This window comes from Mus musculus, chromosome Y, assembly GCF_000001635.26.
Source record: "Mus musculus strain C57BL/6J chromosome Y, GRCm38.p6 C57BL/6J".
Classification (NCBI taxonomy): Eukaryota; Metazoa; Chordata; class Mammalia; order Rodentia; family Muridae; genus Mus; species Mus musculus.
Window position 1 is genome coordinate 5527446 of NC_000087.7, and position 18894 is coordinate 5546339.

Here is an 18894-nt window from a genome sequence, read left to right on the forward strand (position 1 = left end):
CCATGGAGAGAATGCAAAGTGGACGAAGATGATACACCTGAAGACCCTCTGCCTGATCCTGATGCACATGCAAGTGGTATCATCACAAGAAAGAATATTATGGAGAATAGTGAGAGCACTCCCTCTGCCAATGCCACTTAGGGTGGAGGCAGTTGTATACTAATTCAGTTGGAACTGTTTCAGTTCCCAATGATGTATCCTCTAATACTGCCAGTGATTTTGCCATACAAGAGCAAATTAATACAAATTTGAAAGCTGGTATCCTTATGGTTAACCAAAGAGTGGATTGGTTGCAGGAACAGGTGAATATTTTGGAGCAGTTAGTGTTTGATTCCTGCATTACTCATAAGTCAGGAATGTTTGTAAAATCTGTTCAGTATCAGAATTTTTACAGAGCTGCAAAACTGTTGCATGCAATTGGTGCAATGCTGCTAGGAAATTGGAGTAATGATCTCAACACAAAGAAGAAGGAACTGCAAGCATCGATTATTGCTGTGAACAACACCCGTGTTTACATTGCAACTGCAAATTATCGGCTGGAGATCATCCTGGTAACTGTGGAATTCTTAAAAAATTGAGGAGGGATGGCCTTTTGGGCATTCCTGCTGTTTGTTGTGTGTGGAAGAATGCTTTGGTGTATGGCATGTATGTGAAGGTTGTACAGGGATGATAAACAACTTAGTAAAGACTATGGCAGTCTTGGAAGCAGGAACATCTCCCCAATACTGGCTCAACATGCTGGTTCAGAAAGCAAGGACAGGATAGAGCCTCACATGCACATATCAACCAAAGACAGTATGGGGAAAGTGAGTTGTCACTACATTGATGGGTAAGGATTTGGAATGGATGGGGGTGACCTAAGACAGATGCTGATCACAGTTCAACTAATACAACAAAAAGGGGGAGATGCAGGAACCAGGTATGGCCACATGGGCAAGATGGCGCTCTGAAACATTGCTAGGCCCTGTGAACCCCACACATTTACTGCCTTGCCCGAATGTGCTCAATGAAACTGCATATGTAAGCTGCCTACCAAGTTAGGTTATTCCTAGTGATCGGGATCTGTCAGCCTATCTGTGACTGACCTGAGCTCTTGCCCGGTTCATGCATTGTGTGTGTGTCTGTGTGTGTGTGTGTGTGTGTGTGTGTGTGTGTGTGTGTGTGTGTGTGTGTGTGTGTGTGTTTCTGATTAGATTAGGTGGTTTGGAGTGAGATGAGGTCAAGTGCCAGGAATGTATAAGAATAGCCCTTGTCCTAAATCAAGAAGGAAGTTGCATGAAGCTATCTTGGTGTCCCTGTTGTTCTTGTCTCTGCAGGTCAGAGACTGCAGCAATTCCTCAAAGAAGAAAGTCTTTGTGCAGCCCTTATAGAAAAAATGCTGCTTCTATATAGATCATTCAGGGGTGATAAGGGACTCCATGGCCAAACTCAGAGAGAGGCTAAAGAAACAAAAGTGACAATGAGAGGCGAATGAAAGATGGTTCAAAGAATGGTTCACAAAAACCTCATGAAAGGCTACCTTATTGTCAGCATTGATGGGGCCGTTATTAATCCTACTTCTAATACTCATTATAGGCTCATGCATAATTAATAAAATATTGGGTCTTATTAGACAGAGGGTCAGCACTATACAGGTCCTTATGTTACATGAGCAATATCAAAAAAGTTGAATAGGCTGATATGGACCATGTTGGGCCAGAGGTAGTAACAGGACAAAGTTATAAGTTCTCATCATGTACTTTTCAAGTTCTGTGGCATTTTTTTACAAACAATAATTTCTACACACCCTTTGATTAACATGGATGTTTGCTGAAATTATAAACAAAAAGTCTAGACCAACTTCAGGCACCCCAGGTAACATTCAACTCTAGGCTCTAGGCTCACCAACTCCCCTTCAAGTATTTTGAACAACTATAAAGTGCAACCCATGACCTGACTCCATATTCCTTCTCACAAATTGAGCTGAAGATCTCTGCTTTTTTTTTTTTTTTGGAGGCCCTATCTAGGGAACCCAGAGGTAATGTTGACACCCAAAACCTCAGAAGACAGAGGAGTCACAAAACTCTCAGCAAAGACTCCCTCCTGGACCTGAAGACTTCCATGTCACTAGAACCCCAAGGCATTAAGACCAGAAAACCTGGAGGAAACAGAGACCAAGGGGATAAAAACATCAACAAAACAAAACAAAAATCCATGCATCTGACAATTACATATGTAGAAATAAATATATAAACCTATAATAATCTCAAAATACAAGTAGCTAGAGTACAATCTAAGAACACACTCTACAACAATTTGGGAAACCTGACAGCACTTAGCCACAGATGCCTTACTGTAGAACACTCTGGCTGTTCCATCATAGGTGAAGCACAAGAAAATGATCTTAAATCCAATTTTATGGAGATGGTAGATGTCTTTAAAGAAGAACTGCATGAGTCCCTTAAAGAAATAGAGGCATGCACAATGAAAAAGTTGAAGTAATTGAATAAACTGTTTAAGAACTGAAATTGGAAATAGAAACAATAAAGAATTAAAAAAGTCGCTAGGAGAGAGAAAATGTAATGAGTGACTTTCTGAAGATAGTCCAACATTTTGGACAGATGTGATGGATCTCTGAATTGCAACGCCTTCTTACATTTCATTTGAGGCATCGATCTTTCCTCTAAGTATTCTAGAGTATAATTTTCCCTGGCATATAGCCCATCCTATTGGATGCAGATCAACAAACATGTACACTCTTGTAGTAATGCTATGTAAATAAATTAATGATTTCTTACTACTTTATATAATTTTATAGAATTACTAAATGTACATAAGTAATTTTGAGCTCTTTATTGAAAAGCTGCAGTTGAAGTTCTGTAAGACTTCTTGTGTCACAGACTAATTGCATTAGGATAAAATGCAGGCTTAGAGCAAATTTATAATCAGAGAAACTATTCCTTCTATGATAGATGTGAATGCATTATCTGATAAGTATTTTCACAAACTTAGAATGAACAATTTCTAGGACGTTCAAAGACAAAAGATAAAATATTGACCAAATTTATCTGTATAAAACTTCAAAATAAAAGAGACACTAGGCAGATGATTGACACCCTTGACATAAAATTTAGTTAAAACTTGTATGAACTTGTGGAGTTACTAGCAGCTAATGAATATATAATTAATAGCCAATCACAATGGACTTGCAGGTAAACATTCTTCCTGACATTCCTTATTTGATTTATTGACTTGTAGTAATGTTGTGTACAAAAGTAAAGGTATAAAATAGAAGCTTGGAATACCCTATGATCATGTATTCTGAGAAAGTGTGAGAATTGAATACAATAGAAAATAGGTTCCCCCTTTTCTCACTCTCTTAGAAATAAAGTCTAAAGCCTTCTTTTGAAGCGAGTACTTTTTCTTGTGAATGTGAATTTCTCTGGCTACACAATGTTAAAGAACTTTTAGCACTGAGCAGGGAAGGCACTGTGTCCTAAATCAATACTCCACTATTAAACCACAGGTATTAATCATCAAAGGTGGGCAAATTTAACCACAAAATAAGCCAGAAAGTTTTAAGCTTCCAAAAGCCATCAGCTTTCAACCATCAGGGCAATTAGAAGGAAATTTAAAAAGGAAAGAGGAATTAAAGATTTTCTAGAATTCAATGAATTGCACAAAATTCCAAGTAAATGGGGAACAATGAAAACAGAGCTAAGATGAATGTTCATAGTTACGAGTGTCTTCATAAAAAATTGTAGAGATCTCATACTCACCAATTAACAGCATGTCAGAAAGCTCTGGTTCAAATAGAAGCACAGCCACCAAAGATAAATCGACAGCAGGAAATAATCAAACTCAAAACTAAAATCAATAAAAAAAATGAAAGAGATCAAGACAAAGAATCAGGCAAAAAATATTTGGTTCTTTGAGGAAATCATCAGGATGGACAAACCTTTTTTCAAAACTAACTAAAAGAAAGAGAGCGAAAGCATACAAATTAACAAAATTAGAAATGAAGAGGAAAACATAACAACAGACACCGAGATCATTGGGTTTCACTTCAAAACCTGTACTCCAGAAACATGGAAAACCAAAATAGAAAAAATAAAAAGGACAATTTTCTCAATAGATACAATTTGGTAAAGCTGAATCAAGATCAACTTGAACAGTCCTATAGCCAAAGGAAATATATCCTATCATTTAATATCTCCGAAACAAAACCAGACAAGGTCAGATGGTTTTAGAGCAGGATTATACCATACTTTCAAAAAAGTGCTAATACTAATACACAAATTATTTCACTAGATAAAAACAGAAGGAAAATTGACAAAATTTACTTTATGGGAATACAGTCAATGTGAGACTTAAGTCACACAAAGACTCAACAAAAAAGAGAATTTCAGACCAATTGCCCTTATAAACATTGATTTAAAAATACTCAATAAAATACTTGTAAACAGAATTCAAATATATATGTAAAATATCACCCCTATGATGAAGTAGAGTTCATTTTACATATGCAGGGATGGATCAACATACCAAACTCTTTCACTGTAATCTACCATGTAAGCAAACTAAAAGGAAAAAATGCCACAAGATTATCATAGTCAATGTTGAAGAAGACTCTAACAAAATCCAACACTCCATGATGAAAAATTCTTAAAGAGATGAGGGATACATGTCACATGCTTGAACATAATAAAGCCAATACATTGAAAGCTGACACCCAATATCAAATTAAATGGAGAGAAAAAAATATTCCCTAAAAAGCAATAATATGGTAAAAGTATATATTCTCTATATCTATTCTGTATAGCACCTGAAGTTTTAGCATCAACAATGAGTAAAGGAAGAAGATCAAGGTATGCAAATTGAAAAGGAAAAAGTCAAACTATTGCTATTCAGATACAGTAGTATACATAAGTGACATGATGCAAGATTAACTGAAAATAAACAGTATACTTCCTATAAACAGTCTCTCTTCCTATTGATGCCAGATAAGGCCATCCTCTGCTACATGTGCACCTGGAGCCATAGGTCCCTTCATGTGTTTTATTTGGTTGGAGCTTTAGTTCCTGGGAGCTCTGTGGAGTCTGGTCGGTTGATATTGTTATTTTTTCTATGATATTGCAAAGCTCTTCTGCTCCTTCAGTCCTTCCCCTAACTTCTACATTGGGGTCCCAAAGCTCATTCTGATGGTTGACTGCAAGCATCCACATCTGTATCAGTAAGGATTTGGCAAAGCCTCTCAGGAAACATCTATATCAGGCTCCTCTCAGCAAGCATTTGTTGCCATCAGCAATAGTGCCTGGGCTTGGTGGCTGCATATGGGATATATCCCCATGTGGGGCAGTCTCTGGATGGCTTTTCCTTCAGACTCTGTTCTACTCTTTGTCCCTGTATTTCCTCTCAACATGAACAATTCTGGGTCAAAATTTTTGAAAATGGTAGGGGACCCATCTGTCAACCAGACCCAATTCCTAACCTCTGGATATGGTTTCTACAGGTACTCTCTCCCCTTTGTTGGGGATTGCACCTAATGTCATCCCCGTAGGGTCCTGTGATCCTCTTGTTTCTTGGAATCTGGAACTTTCTGTTGGCTTCGCCCAGTTCCCTATCCCCAGTTTCAAGCTGTACTACAGAGAAGAAGCGGTAAAGACTGCATGGTATTGGCATAAATACAGATAGGTTGATCAATAAATTGATGTGAAGACACAGAAGTGAATCCGTACCTATGAACACTTGATTTTAACAAGACGCCAAAACTCTACAGTGGAATAGATGAAACATTTTCAACAAATGATGCTGGTAGTAATGGATATCTGCTTCTAGAATACTACAAGTAGATCCATATCTATTACCCTGCACAAAATTCAAGTCCAAATGGATCAACGATCTGATCAAGAAACCCTGATATACTAAATCCGATAAAAGAGGAAGTGGAGAATAATCTTGAAATCTTTGGCACAGAGGATGACTTCCTAAACAGAACTCTAGTAGTTCAGACACTAAGATCAAAAATTTATAAATGAAACCTCATTAAACTGAAAATATTTTGTAAGGCATGGGGCAATGCCAATAGAACAATATGTCAGCTTACAGAATGGCTTAACCAAACTTATATCTGACAGAATGTTGATATCCAAAATATATAAAGAACTCAACAAATTAAACATCAACAAAGCAAATAATACATTAAAAATGGGGAACAGTGCTAAGCAAAGAATTCTTGATAGAGGAATCTAATGGCTGAGAAGCACATAAAGAAATGTTCATTATCCTTAGTCATAAGGTAAATGCAAAATGATATGACTCTGAGATTTTATCTTACAAACATCAGAATGGCTAATATCTAAGACTTAAATGACAGCACATTCTGCCTCAGGGACAAAGACAGAAAACACATCAGAGTAAAAGGCTAGAAAACAATTTTCCAAGCAAATGGTCTGAAGAAAAATCTGGAGTAGCCATTCTAATATCAAACAAAATCGACTTCCAAAACAAAGTTATCAAAAAAGTCCAGGAAGGACAGCACATTATGTTGAGGTTGTGGAAGTAATGGAAGACTCCTTCATTGCTGGTACGAATGTAAACTTGTACAACAACTTTGGAAATAAATTTGGTGGCGTCTCAGAAAATTGGGAGTAATTGTATTAAAAAAAAACAAAAACAAAAACAAAAAAACAAAAAACAAAACAAAAAAACACAACAAAACAAAACAAAACAAAAAACAAACAAAAACAAAAACAAAAAAACACAGCTATAACACTCCTAGGTATATACCAAAAGGAAACTCCATCCTACCACCATAAGTGTACTTACTCAATTATGTTCATAGAGACATTATTAATAATAGCCAAAAACTGGAAACAACCTAGATATCCCTCAATCAAAAAAAGAAAAAAGAAAATGTGGTACACTTTCACAGTGGAATACTTCACAGCTATTAAAAACAAAGACAATTTGAAATTTGTACAAAAAAAAATAGATGGCACAAGATAATATCACCATGAGTGAGGAAACCTAGACCCACATAGGCAAATATTGTACATATTCACATATAAGTTGGTACTGATTATAAAGGATAACCATGTTGTAATCCAAAGATGCCAAAAATGATATCTCACTGAGATTGGAATATAGACTAGGCATTTTCATTGGACATGGGACTAGCACTGGACAAGAGTTGGTGTTTGGATGCAAACCAGAAGGATCATGAGGGGAAAGAATTGAGGGAGGGAGTACTGGAAGAGACAACTGGATTGGGGGAATTCATCTCTGGAATGAGCTAGAAACCTACAGAAATAGAAATTCCTCAGACTCTAAGACAGTGAATTGAGGGTAACAGTAACTAACCCTCTTTGCAATGTGTAATATGAAGCCTGAAATGTCCGTCTCCTGTAGCCAGGCAAGATTTTCAATGGAGGGAATGGGACACCAGTCCTACTATAAAAATTTCATCATCCAATTTCTCCTGCCTACAAGATGTGCAGGGGTAAAGTTAGAACAAATATTGAGGGAATGGCCAACCAATGACTGGACCAGCTTGAGACATATGCCAAGAAATAGAGCACATCCTTGATATTGTTAACAATGTTCTGCTATACTGGCAAATAGGAGTCTCGCATAACTGTCATGAGAAAGACTTCAACTAGCAATTGATGGAGGCATATGCAAGAACCACAGCCAAAATTTCATTTGACTTTAGGGGATCTGTGAAAAAGGAAGAAGGTTTACTGGAGTCAAGGAGGTCAAGGAAACCACAAGAAAATTCACAGAATCAACTTACCTGAGTTTTGGGGCCACACAGACACTGAGACAATAAGGTAGCATTCATGAGAATGACCTTGGCCCTTGGCACATATGTAAAATTTATGTAGCTTTGGATTCATGTGGAACCCTTAACAATGTGAGAACAGTCTCTCCCTGTCTCTGTTGCCTGCCTTTGAGACATTTTCAACTGATTGAGCTGCCCCTTCTAGCTTTAATAGGAGATAATAATAGTGTTTAATTTGATATGACAAGGCAGTTTTATATCCATGGGAGGTCTCTGCTTTTCTGAAGAGAAAGAGAGGAGGAATGCATTGGGGAAGGTGAGCTACTGGGAAGGACTTCAGGAAGAGGAGGGAGGGGAAGCTATATTTGAGATGTATTTTCTGATTACAGTTTCCCCTAACAGTTACTCCTTCAGGTTCCTTCCCACTTCTCCTCTAATCCAGATTCCTACTGTCTGTCACTTTTTAGGAAACAAATAGTTATCTAAAGAATACTAATGAAATAAAACAAACTAACTGAATAGGACAAAACAACCAAAGAAAATAAACAAATGCACACACACACACACACACACACACACACACACACACACACACACACACCAAAAAAAACCAAAACAAAACGAAAAATCATATATTGATACAGAAACACACATTCACATACTCTATCTGATCAAAACCCCAAACCAGAAAACATAATATACACAAAGAACCTGTATGATAGGAAAGCAAACAAACAAAATATCCAAAGTTAACTTTCTTAGACAAAGAGGCTCTAAAGATGCTGTCTTAGTTAGGGTTTTACTGCAGTGAACAGGCACTATGACCAAGGCAAGCCTTATAAAGGACAACATTTAATTGGAGCTAGCTTACAGGTTCAGATGTTCAGTCCATTATCATCAAGGTGGGACATGGCAGCATCCAAGCAGGCATAGAGTTGGCACAGCTAAGAGTTCTACATCTTCGTCTGTAAGGCTGCTAGTGGAAGACTGACTTCCTCACAGCTAAGATGAAGGTATTAAGCCCACACCTATAGTGACACACCTACTCCAAGACCACATCTCCTAACAGTGCCATTCGCTGTGCCAAGCATATACAATCACAGATATCATTAAGTGGAATCCATACTCAACAATGCTTGAATGGCCAAGAACCTGAAACTAGAAATGCCAGGGATCTAGAGAAAGACCAAATACTACTATTCTACTAAAGGAGTATAGCAGTTAAATGACTCCTGTTGACATTTTGCTATACTCACAGATCTGTATCTTGCTCATTCATCATCACAGAAGTATCCTCATGCAGCAGATGGAAACAAATACAGAGACTTGCAGCCAGACAATATGCAAAGCCAGAGGGAACTTCTAACATTCAGTCCTACAAGGGAGGTCACCATCAAATCTCTACCTTAGTGTTCAGAAAACACTGTAATAAAAGACAGAAACAGTTTAAGATCATAAAAACTATCTTGATTGAAACTACTAGAATTTAGTCCTAGCTACACACTTTTATGAAAAATCTAACATCAATGAAATTTATATTGTAGAGTTGTTTTTACAACAGAACAAACGTTCTACATTTGGGGTTGGTCTTCCTATCTCACATAATCAGACCAGGAAAAAAAAATTCCTCACAGGTGCCCCAAATTCCCAGAGTTTTAGTGAATTCCTAATATTATCAGGGTTACAACCAAGACTAGCCATCATAAGTGTACCTCTTGTCAATAAGACATACAATCATATCTCCTCATATTATGTAATTTCCAAAGGAAAGCAATAGTTATGCCTAGCAAAGTATCCAATATACAATATACAACTGCAAATAAAGTATATGAATTTCCAGGGCATAATCATGCTTAACATGAGATAAAATTCCATATACAACTACAATCATATTTTATCTTTTAGAATAGATTACAATTTCTTAACTGTAACACCATATAAAATCAAATTCAAAGCATTGTTTACTTTCTAAGTACACTGATATGAATATACATTCTCATTCAAAATAAGAGGAAAAGAAACATAAACAGGAAATACTGGAACAAATCAAGATCAAGTCTAGCTAGACAAACCCCAAATACTAAATTTATGTACATTGTGGCTTAAAAAACTCTTCCTATCTAGTTTCATGATTACAATATATTTCTCTGTCTTGGGCTGGTTCCATTCTTTGTTTGTAGCTTTCTTTGAGAGATATCCCACAGCTGTGGACCTTCTTACATCCTGAGTGCTATATCACAATATAGGCTTCCCTTTCATATCTTCACAAAAAGCCTCTCTAGGCATCTATTCAGGGAATTTGCTGCAACCTGGATGCCCTCATTGGCTTTCCATAACCACGTAGGAAGACTCCATGGCTCTTTTACTTCTGTATCCTTCATTAATGTGACGAAAGAACTACATGGTGGATGTTGCCAAGTTCTTTTGCCTTCTTAAGATAGAACCTGCCTGCTTCCTTGAATACTTTTTTATAAATTTTATATGTTGTGTTTCTGCTATAAACAGACAAATCCTTAGGACATTTCTTTGCACAAGTTGCAGGATTAGCTTGGTGGATACTCAACTCGAGGAAACAATTCCCTTTATTACATTACTCCTTATATCTTTCAACACTAGCTATGGCTCCCACAAAAAAATTTTCTGGTGCTCTTTTTTTCTCTAAACTTAAATTCAAGCTCATCCCTTGAAGAATGAGTACAATCAGGAAAACAAAAGTCAAGAAGCATTAGCGATGTGGGAATAAAGTACAGCTCTACTGCTGGTGGGTGCTTAAGTTGGTACATCCAGGATAAAATCAGTGTTGAATTTGCTTAAAATATCTAAAAATAGAACTAACTGGTGACTCACCTATATCACACTTGAGTGTAGAAAAGATAGCATGGTAATCTAGTGATACTTGCTCAGTCATTTTTGTTGCTTTTGTTTTCAAATTATCTAGGAGATGCAATCAGTTGTAACTAAATTTGCTAGAGAGTATATGGAACTTGAAAATACTATATAGTAAATGCGTTAAGTTAGGCCTATAAAGAGAAATGCTATGTGTCTGTAATCACATTTGGTCTAGCTTCAACTTTTAGATTTTATGTTTAACTTGGAGTATCTGTGGAGATAAGGAACCCCAAAGTGGCACATGGCATGGAAGAAAAGATGAAGCCTTTATGGAAGGAGGGAAAGACAGAGCACATGCAACATAATAGGAGGAGGAAACATTAGAGAGGAAACATTAGAGATTACAAGTTTAGGTAAGCATGAGGATAGGATTATGTTTGTTATTCCCTTATGGAATGCCACAATTTACGAAGTTTATTTAAAATATTACAGTTAAGTTGCATTACTCTTGTTTAGAGTCCAAAACTTGATACTATAACACTTTCTGAAGAAACCACATCCTCGAGTAATAGAACATGAATAAATAAAATTATAACCAATCTTGAAATTTAATTCTTAGGGCTTGCTGTTATATAGTGGCAGAAAGTTCTGTTTATGCTACTAGCAGAGAAAGTAATCAAGCAGATTACACATCTGTGATCCCTGACAACAAGATTAGTGACTCATTTGAAATATACTGTGTACATATATATCATCTAGGTTTAAAGTAATGTATTCCTGTTGACTATTTTTCTGTGTTTACTTCTAGATCATAGGAACTATTTTACTGTTACCTGGAACTGATTTTAGAACGAGGACAGAATACTTTGTCTTAATAATTTCATGCCTACCTAAACATAAATACACAATATTGTTTAAAAAATAATAATTATGAATATTTTCTATCTGCATTGGATAGTGCCATAATAAGTACGTATTTCAAACTACTGATTAATAATATGAAACAAAAAAATGTTAAAATTTAGGATAGTTATAATACTTCATAAAGTTGTCAACAAATTACATAGGGAAGGAGAAATAGAATACATCATATTCTCCACGTATGGTTATTGAGATTTTGGCTAGGTATCGTAGCCTGGGCTGGCATTTGAGTTCTCTTAGTGTCTGTATAACATCTGTTCAGGCTCTTCTGGCTTTCCTAGTCTCTGGTGAAAAGTCTGGTGTAATTCTGATAGGCCTGCCTTTATATGTTACTTGACCCTTCTCCCTTACTGCTTTTAATGTTCTATCTTTTTTTAGTGAATGTGTTGTTCTGATTATTATGTGTTGGGAGGAATTTCTTTTCGGGTCCAGTCTATTTGGAGGTCTGTAGGCTTCTTTTATATTCATGGGCATCTCTTTCTTTAGGTTTGAAAAGTTTTCTTCTATAATTATTTTGAAGATATTTGCTGCCTCTTTAAGTTGAAAATCTTCATTCTCATCAACTCCTATTATCTGTAGGTTTGTATTTCCTTGATATTTTGAGTTAGGATCCTTTTGCATTTTGCATTTTCTTTGATTGTTGTGCTGATGTTCTCTATGGAATCTTCCACACATGACATTCTCTCTTCAATCTCTTGTATTCTGTTGCTGATGCTTGCATCTATGGTTCCAGATATCTTTCCTATGGTTTCTATCTCCAGCGTTGCCTCACTTTGTGTTTTCTTTATTGTATCTACTTCCCTTTTTAGGTCTAGTATGGTTTTGTTCATTTACATCACCTGTTCGGATGTGTTTTCTTGTTTTTCTTTAAGGACTTCTACCTGTTTGGTTGTGTTTTCCTGTTTTTCTTTAAGGACTTGTAACTCTTTAGCAGTGTTCTCCTGTATTACTTTAAGTGAATTATTAAAGTCCTTCTTGATGTCCTCTACCATCTTCATGAGATATGCTTTTAAATCCGGGTCTAGCTTTTCGGTTGTGTTGGGGTTCCCAGGACTAGGTAGGGTGGGAGTGCTGTGTTCTGATGATGGTGAGTGGTCTTGATTTCTGTTAGTACAATTCTTACATTTGGCTTTCGCCATCTAGAAATCTCTGGAGCTAGTTGTTATAGTTGTCTTTGGTTAGAGCTTGTTCTTCAGGTGATTCTGTTAGCCTCTATCAGCAGATATGGAAGACTAGATCTCTCCTCTGAGTTTCAGTGGTCAGAGCACTCTCTGCAGGCAAGCTTTAAACTCATGGGGAAGTTGCACAGATATATGGCCTTAAGACCTCCCTCCTGGCCGAAGACGAAGGCCCAAAACAGGACCTGTCCTGAAGCTGAGTTGCTTTGGCCTTTCCCAGAAGGTGTTAGCTTCTGTATTCTACACTCTCACATGTCCAGAATACTCTCAGAGGAGTCCTGGAACCAAGATGTCTGCAGCTGATGCTCATGCAAAGCACTCATGCACTGGGCAGACCCCTTTCCTCTGGCTGGGAAAGTGGCCAGAATCTGGGGCCTGTGCAGAATGCTCTCGACTGGGTCCTGGAACCAAGATATCTGCTGTTGATGCTTAGTCAAAGCGCTCCCGCACAGGGCAGACACCTTTCCTCTGGCCGGGACAGTGGCCAGCTGTCTGGGGCCTGAAAAGGGGGCTGCCTTAGAAGCTCTGTGGCTCTAGCCTCTCCCAGAAGCTTTTGGATTCTGTAGTCCGTACTGTCACCTGTACAGGATACACCTGGCAGGGTCCCAGAACCAAGATGTCTGTTGTCGATGCTCAGGCAAAGCACATCTGCACCAGGCGGATCCCCTTTCCTCTGGCCATGAAAGTGACCGGATGTATGGGGCCTTTGCAGAATACACTCGGCAGAGACCTGGACCAGTCTGGTGGTTCTTCAGAAAATTGACATAGTACTACCAGAAGACCAGCAACACCTCTCCTGGGCAAATACTCAGAAGATGTTCCGATGTGTAATAAGGATTCATTCTCTATGATGTTCATACCAGCCTTATTTATTTATTTTGTTAATATTTTTTATTATTACATATTTTCCTCAATTACATTTAGAATGCACATTTAGAAAGTCCCCCACACCTGCCCCCCCACTTCCCTACCCATGCATTCCCATTTTTTTGTCCCTGGCATTCCCCTGTACTGTGGCATATAAAGTTTGAAATTCCTTTGGGCCTCTCTTTCCAGTGATGGCCGGCTAGGCCATCTTTTGATACATATGCAGCTAGAGTCAAGAGCTTCGGGGTACTGGTTAGTTCATAATGTTATTGGACCTACAGGGTTGCAGATCTCTTTGGCTCCTTGGATACTTTCTCTAGCTCTTCCATTGGGGGCCCTGTGCTCCATCCAATAGCTGACTGTGAGCATCTACTTATGTATTTGCTAGGCCCCAGCCTTGTCTCACAAGAGACAGCTATATCTGGGTCTTTTCAGCAAAATCTTGCTAGTGTATGCAATGGTGTCATCGTTTGCAGGCTAATTATGGGATGGATGGACATGGCAGTCTCTAGATGGTCGATCCTTTTGTCTCAGCACCAAACTTTGTCTCTGTAACAGTCTGGCGGTTCCTCAGAAAATTGGACATGGTACTACCGGAGGATCCCACAATACCTCTCCTGGGCATATATCCAGAAGATGTCCCATCCGGTAAGAAGGACACATGCTCCACTATGTTCATAGCAGCCTTATTTATAATAGCCAGAGGCTGGAAAGAACTCAGATGTCCCTCAACATTGGAATGGGTACAAAAAATGTGGTACATTTACACAATGGAGTACTACTCAGCTATTAAAAAATGAATTTATGAAATTCTTAGGCAAATGGATGGACCTGGAGGGCATCATCCTGAGTGAGGTAACAGAATCACAAAAGAACTCAAATGATATTTACACACTGATAAGTGGATATTAGCCCAGAAACTTAGTATACCTGAGATATAAGATACAATTTGCAAAACATATGTGTATCAGGATTAGGTGTTCTCTGTTGAAATTTTTGGGGTCATAGATACATGCTATCATATCTTCTGGAAATAGAGACATTTTGACTTCTTCCTTTCCAATTTGTATTCATCTGTTCTCGTTTTTTTTGTATAATTGCTCAGGCTAGGATTTCAAGTACTCTATTGAATAGGCAGGGAGATAGTGGGCAGCCTTGTCCAGTCCCAGATTTTAGTGGGATTCCTTCCTGTTTCTGACCATTTAGATTAAAGTTAAGTCCTGGGCTTTCTTTTCTTTTTTTTATGTTTAGGTGTATGCCTTGAAATCCTGATCTTTTCTGGACTTATTATGAATGGGCATTGTATTTATCCAACTATTTGCTCAGCATCTAATCAGATGATCATGTGGTTTTTGTAGTTGAGTTTTGTTGTTTCTTTGTTTTTTTTTTTCTGTATTGTATTTCATTGATGGATTTTTGATATTAAACGCTCCCTGCATCAAAAGAAGGAGGCCAACTAGATCATGATGGATTATCTTTTTGATGTATACTCGGACTCGTTTTGAAAGGATTTTATTTAGTGTTTTTGCACCGATATTTATCCCGTCCCGCGGGATTCAGTTATTCGTGGGTGCGAGGGGGACCGCAAACCTGGAAGGAAATGGGAGTAAAAGAAAGAAGAGTCGGAGGACCAAGTAGATTGAACCTATCAAGGTCTCGTTTATTAGGCTGAGGTGCCTTCTTTTTAAAGCATACATCGCGGGGAATATGGGAGGGGTCTAGGGAGAATTATACAAAGAACAAAGAAGTGGGCATCTGCTGACATGGGGGCCGAAGTCAGGCGCCAGGCAGTGGGCACTCTGGATCTTATCTCTGGAACATCGATCCTCCTTGACAGCCTTGGGGGTCAGGCTGGGCTCAGGCGTAACTCATGTCCTTGGATGTCATGGGAACTCAGGAAGAGATAGGGAAGAGCTTTTACAGCCTCAGGTGCCAGGAAAGGAATAGGGAGGAAAGGGGGGTGACAACCAGCTCTCAGTACAAGGCCATTTGGCCTGCCAGGGAGATTGTGAAGGGCTCACTTTCTCACGGGATGGTCTCTGACAGATATTCATAATGGAAATTGGTATAAAGAGTCCTTTCTTCATTAGGTCTTTGTATGGTTTGACTATAGTTGTAATCTGCTTCATAGAACATATAAAATAGTGTTCCTTCTCTTTTAAATTTGCATAATAGTTTGAGGAGTATTGGTATTAGGTCTCCATGAATATCTGATAGAATTCTGAACTAAACCCATCAGATCCTGGGCTTATATTTGGTTGGGAGAATATTAACGATTGCTTCTAGTTCTTTAGGGGTGTTATGACCCACACTACATTCTTGCCAGCAAGAACACCCACAGGACACTCGGATCCGTCTGCAGTAAAGCTTTAATACATCTCGAGAGATAGATGATCAGCTTCAGGACAGGAGACCCAGAGAGCAGAAAACCCCTCCCTTATATAGGCTGTGAAGTATGGTTAGAAGTATTGTTGGAGACGTGCACCACCGGGATTGGCTGCCCACCATCAGCCAGATGACGCCATGGGAGGGGCAGGCCTCAGGTAATGGAAAGATACACTGACGCCTGTGCACACTCACTACGTGCAATGGTGACAATGGAGTTGCGAGTGCCATCTTGTAATGGTGACCGTGAGGACGGCTGCTCACATCTCACCCTTTTCTTTTATGTTAGAAGCAACAGGCCACCCAGTATTGAGAGTGGATATAGAGGTCAAATCCCAAGTGTGCAAGCATAGGGTCCTTACACAAAACCTCCTTCCAGGCTCATAACCCAGAGGGGTTTTGGTCAGCTCCCATGTCGTCTTTCCTGGGGGAAGGACACTAGGACACTCAACCTTCTTGAAAGATGACATATCTCCCAGGAAGAAAGTCAAATTAGACCACAAAGTCATTCCAGTGCAGTGCTTAGCCTCACAACTCTCCTGGGCTGTTAAAGCACACCCGCTCCACCCCATGCAGCAAGACTCACCTCAGGGTTTTGTGGAGCTGGATGGCCAGCAACCTTATTGCTTGGGCATCATCGATATTCATATATCGGGGAGACACCATGCTCCAAAGCAACAAGAGCCTGGGTTACTACCATCCTGCCCCACCTTTTTTTGGCTTTAAGTTTGCAGATCATCCATAGTAGGAGCAGTACTCCACTGTACACAGCCACTCCAAACAAACCCACCCCCACTCATTGCTTGAAGTAGGAGAATGCTGCAGAAATCCACGTAGAAAATCCTTCCATCAATGACACGTCAAGACATGTCGAATTGACTTATAAGATGGTGATCCTCAGCTCCCGGAATGTCTGTTCAAATTCTATGGTCCAATTCTGTAACAAATAACGAGACAAAACTTTTGACAGGTTAGATGCTCTTGTAAAATTCTCAAATTGTCCTAAGACGCTAGACAGCTTATGTTTGCAACCCAGCTAAGCCATTTGCCACAGAATATACACCTGCTCTTGGACCAGATCTTTCGTTGGTTTACCAACATGAGGTCTCTCTGTATCTGGGAGTTGGCCATGGCCTGCCTGTTCAGTGCCAATGTCACTCTTGCCAAAAGTTTATTTTAGGGTTTGTGTTGTCTGAACCGTAGCAGACAAGGCAAGGGCCGAAACAGTGACAGAGGCAGCTACTGCTGCTGTTGCTACCAAGCCAACTATAATAGCAGAGATTCCAAAATATCTCTTTTCTCTAAATAACCTTAAATTCTAGAGGCTTCCACAGGAACTGGAACAAATCTAGGCACATGAGTATACAAAGCAAAGGGATACTTAGTAGCATCCCAACAAAGGGTATAGAAACTTTCATTAAGCAAGCAATCTAACTCTAATTGATTACTATTTAAACTTTTATTACTTACCACTCACAGAAAGGGGGTCAAACACAAACCGGGATGACAGTATAATTCACCCTTTTAAATTCTTTATATTTAGTATTAGAGGAGGACCAATCGAATGACCCCAAACCAGCACTCAAAGTGCCCTACCACTCAAAACCCATTTGGCCCTTTTCACTATATCCACCTCCAATCATGGCCATAGGTGAAAGATCTGTACAGCTCTCATTAACCCAACAAAGTAACCATTGACCAAAAGGGTTAGCATCATGTCCAGAAAGGATTTCATTAATCCCTACACTTATGTATGGGGAAAAGGAAAAAAAAATCCTTCAACCACCCAAGAGGGTTTTCTGGTCTGGCACCAAGTCCAAGGAAGCATGGAGTCCTCCGAGGATCTTCCTTTACAAAAGGGTGCCATTCTGGGTTGCTGGGGCAGAACTTTCCTGGATTTATGACTAGGCCTCCAGCCTTGGATTATCAAGGCATTACCTATTATTTCAGAGTGGGTTCCCCAACAGCAGCTTTCAGCCAGGCCGCTGATTGGTTATATAAGGATATACACTGGCGTAGGTCTTTCAAGTCAGAGATCATTACAAAGCACAGGCTTCCTTTGAGGAAAAAGTTCTTTTTTTCCATCAGAGCCTGAATTTGCCCATCTAATGGTAAAAAGGCAAGTCCCAGCTCCTTATCAGTAATAAAGAAATGTGAAAACCTTGTGCACTGTGCATAACAGGCATGGGCAGGGGAAAGGTGGACATAATACCCCAACACAATTTCCCCGATACACTAGGAACCAGGATCTGCAGTAGAAGGGTCATTATCCATCGTTGTTTCAGTATTCCCTCTTTTGTCCACATCTTCTGAAGGGGAGATCCTTCAGGTGAGGCAATCTGAAACCCAAAGAGTTTTGTCTTCTTCCTGTGGAAAGACACAAATAACTCCCCTGGACCTTATTAAAATAGGATCCAGGCCTCTCCATTTTCCAGTTAAGACATATTTCCATTTGATCATTTCTCTAGACCTGTTTGGTTCTGAACAGTGACGATGAGCCGCAGTGTGGCCTTGTTCATAAATATTCAAAAAATTAAGAGTAAAGAGTACCATGTAGATGGCCACTCTCAGTGTTAAGGGCAGAGCCTCATCGACACCCTTTCTGTTGGATAAGGTAGGTTATAAGAGTGTGGTGGGCATGTTCCACAATGCCTTGTCCCTGTATGGCAAACCAGTTAAATAAGTTACATTCCTCTGTAGACAGAATTGTTGAAATTTTTGAGAGGTGTAGGCCAGTCCATTATCTGTTCTAAGAAATTTGGGTTGTCCCCAAGCACTCCAAGCTTCAAGGTAATGTTGAATTACATGTGAGGCTTTTTCTTAGTAGAGGGATCAATTTTGCTGCCCTCTTTTCTCCATCCCTTCTTTCTGAATCCTGGGGAGGGCCCTTTTTCTTAGACATGTCTTTCTTTTTTTGAGCTCCCATTCTCTCATTCTGTTAGGTTTCTGACA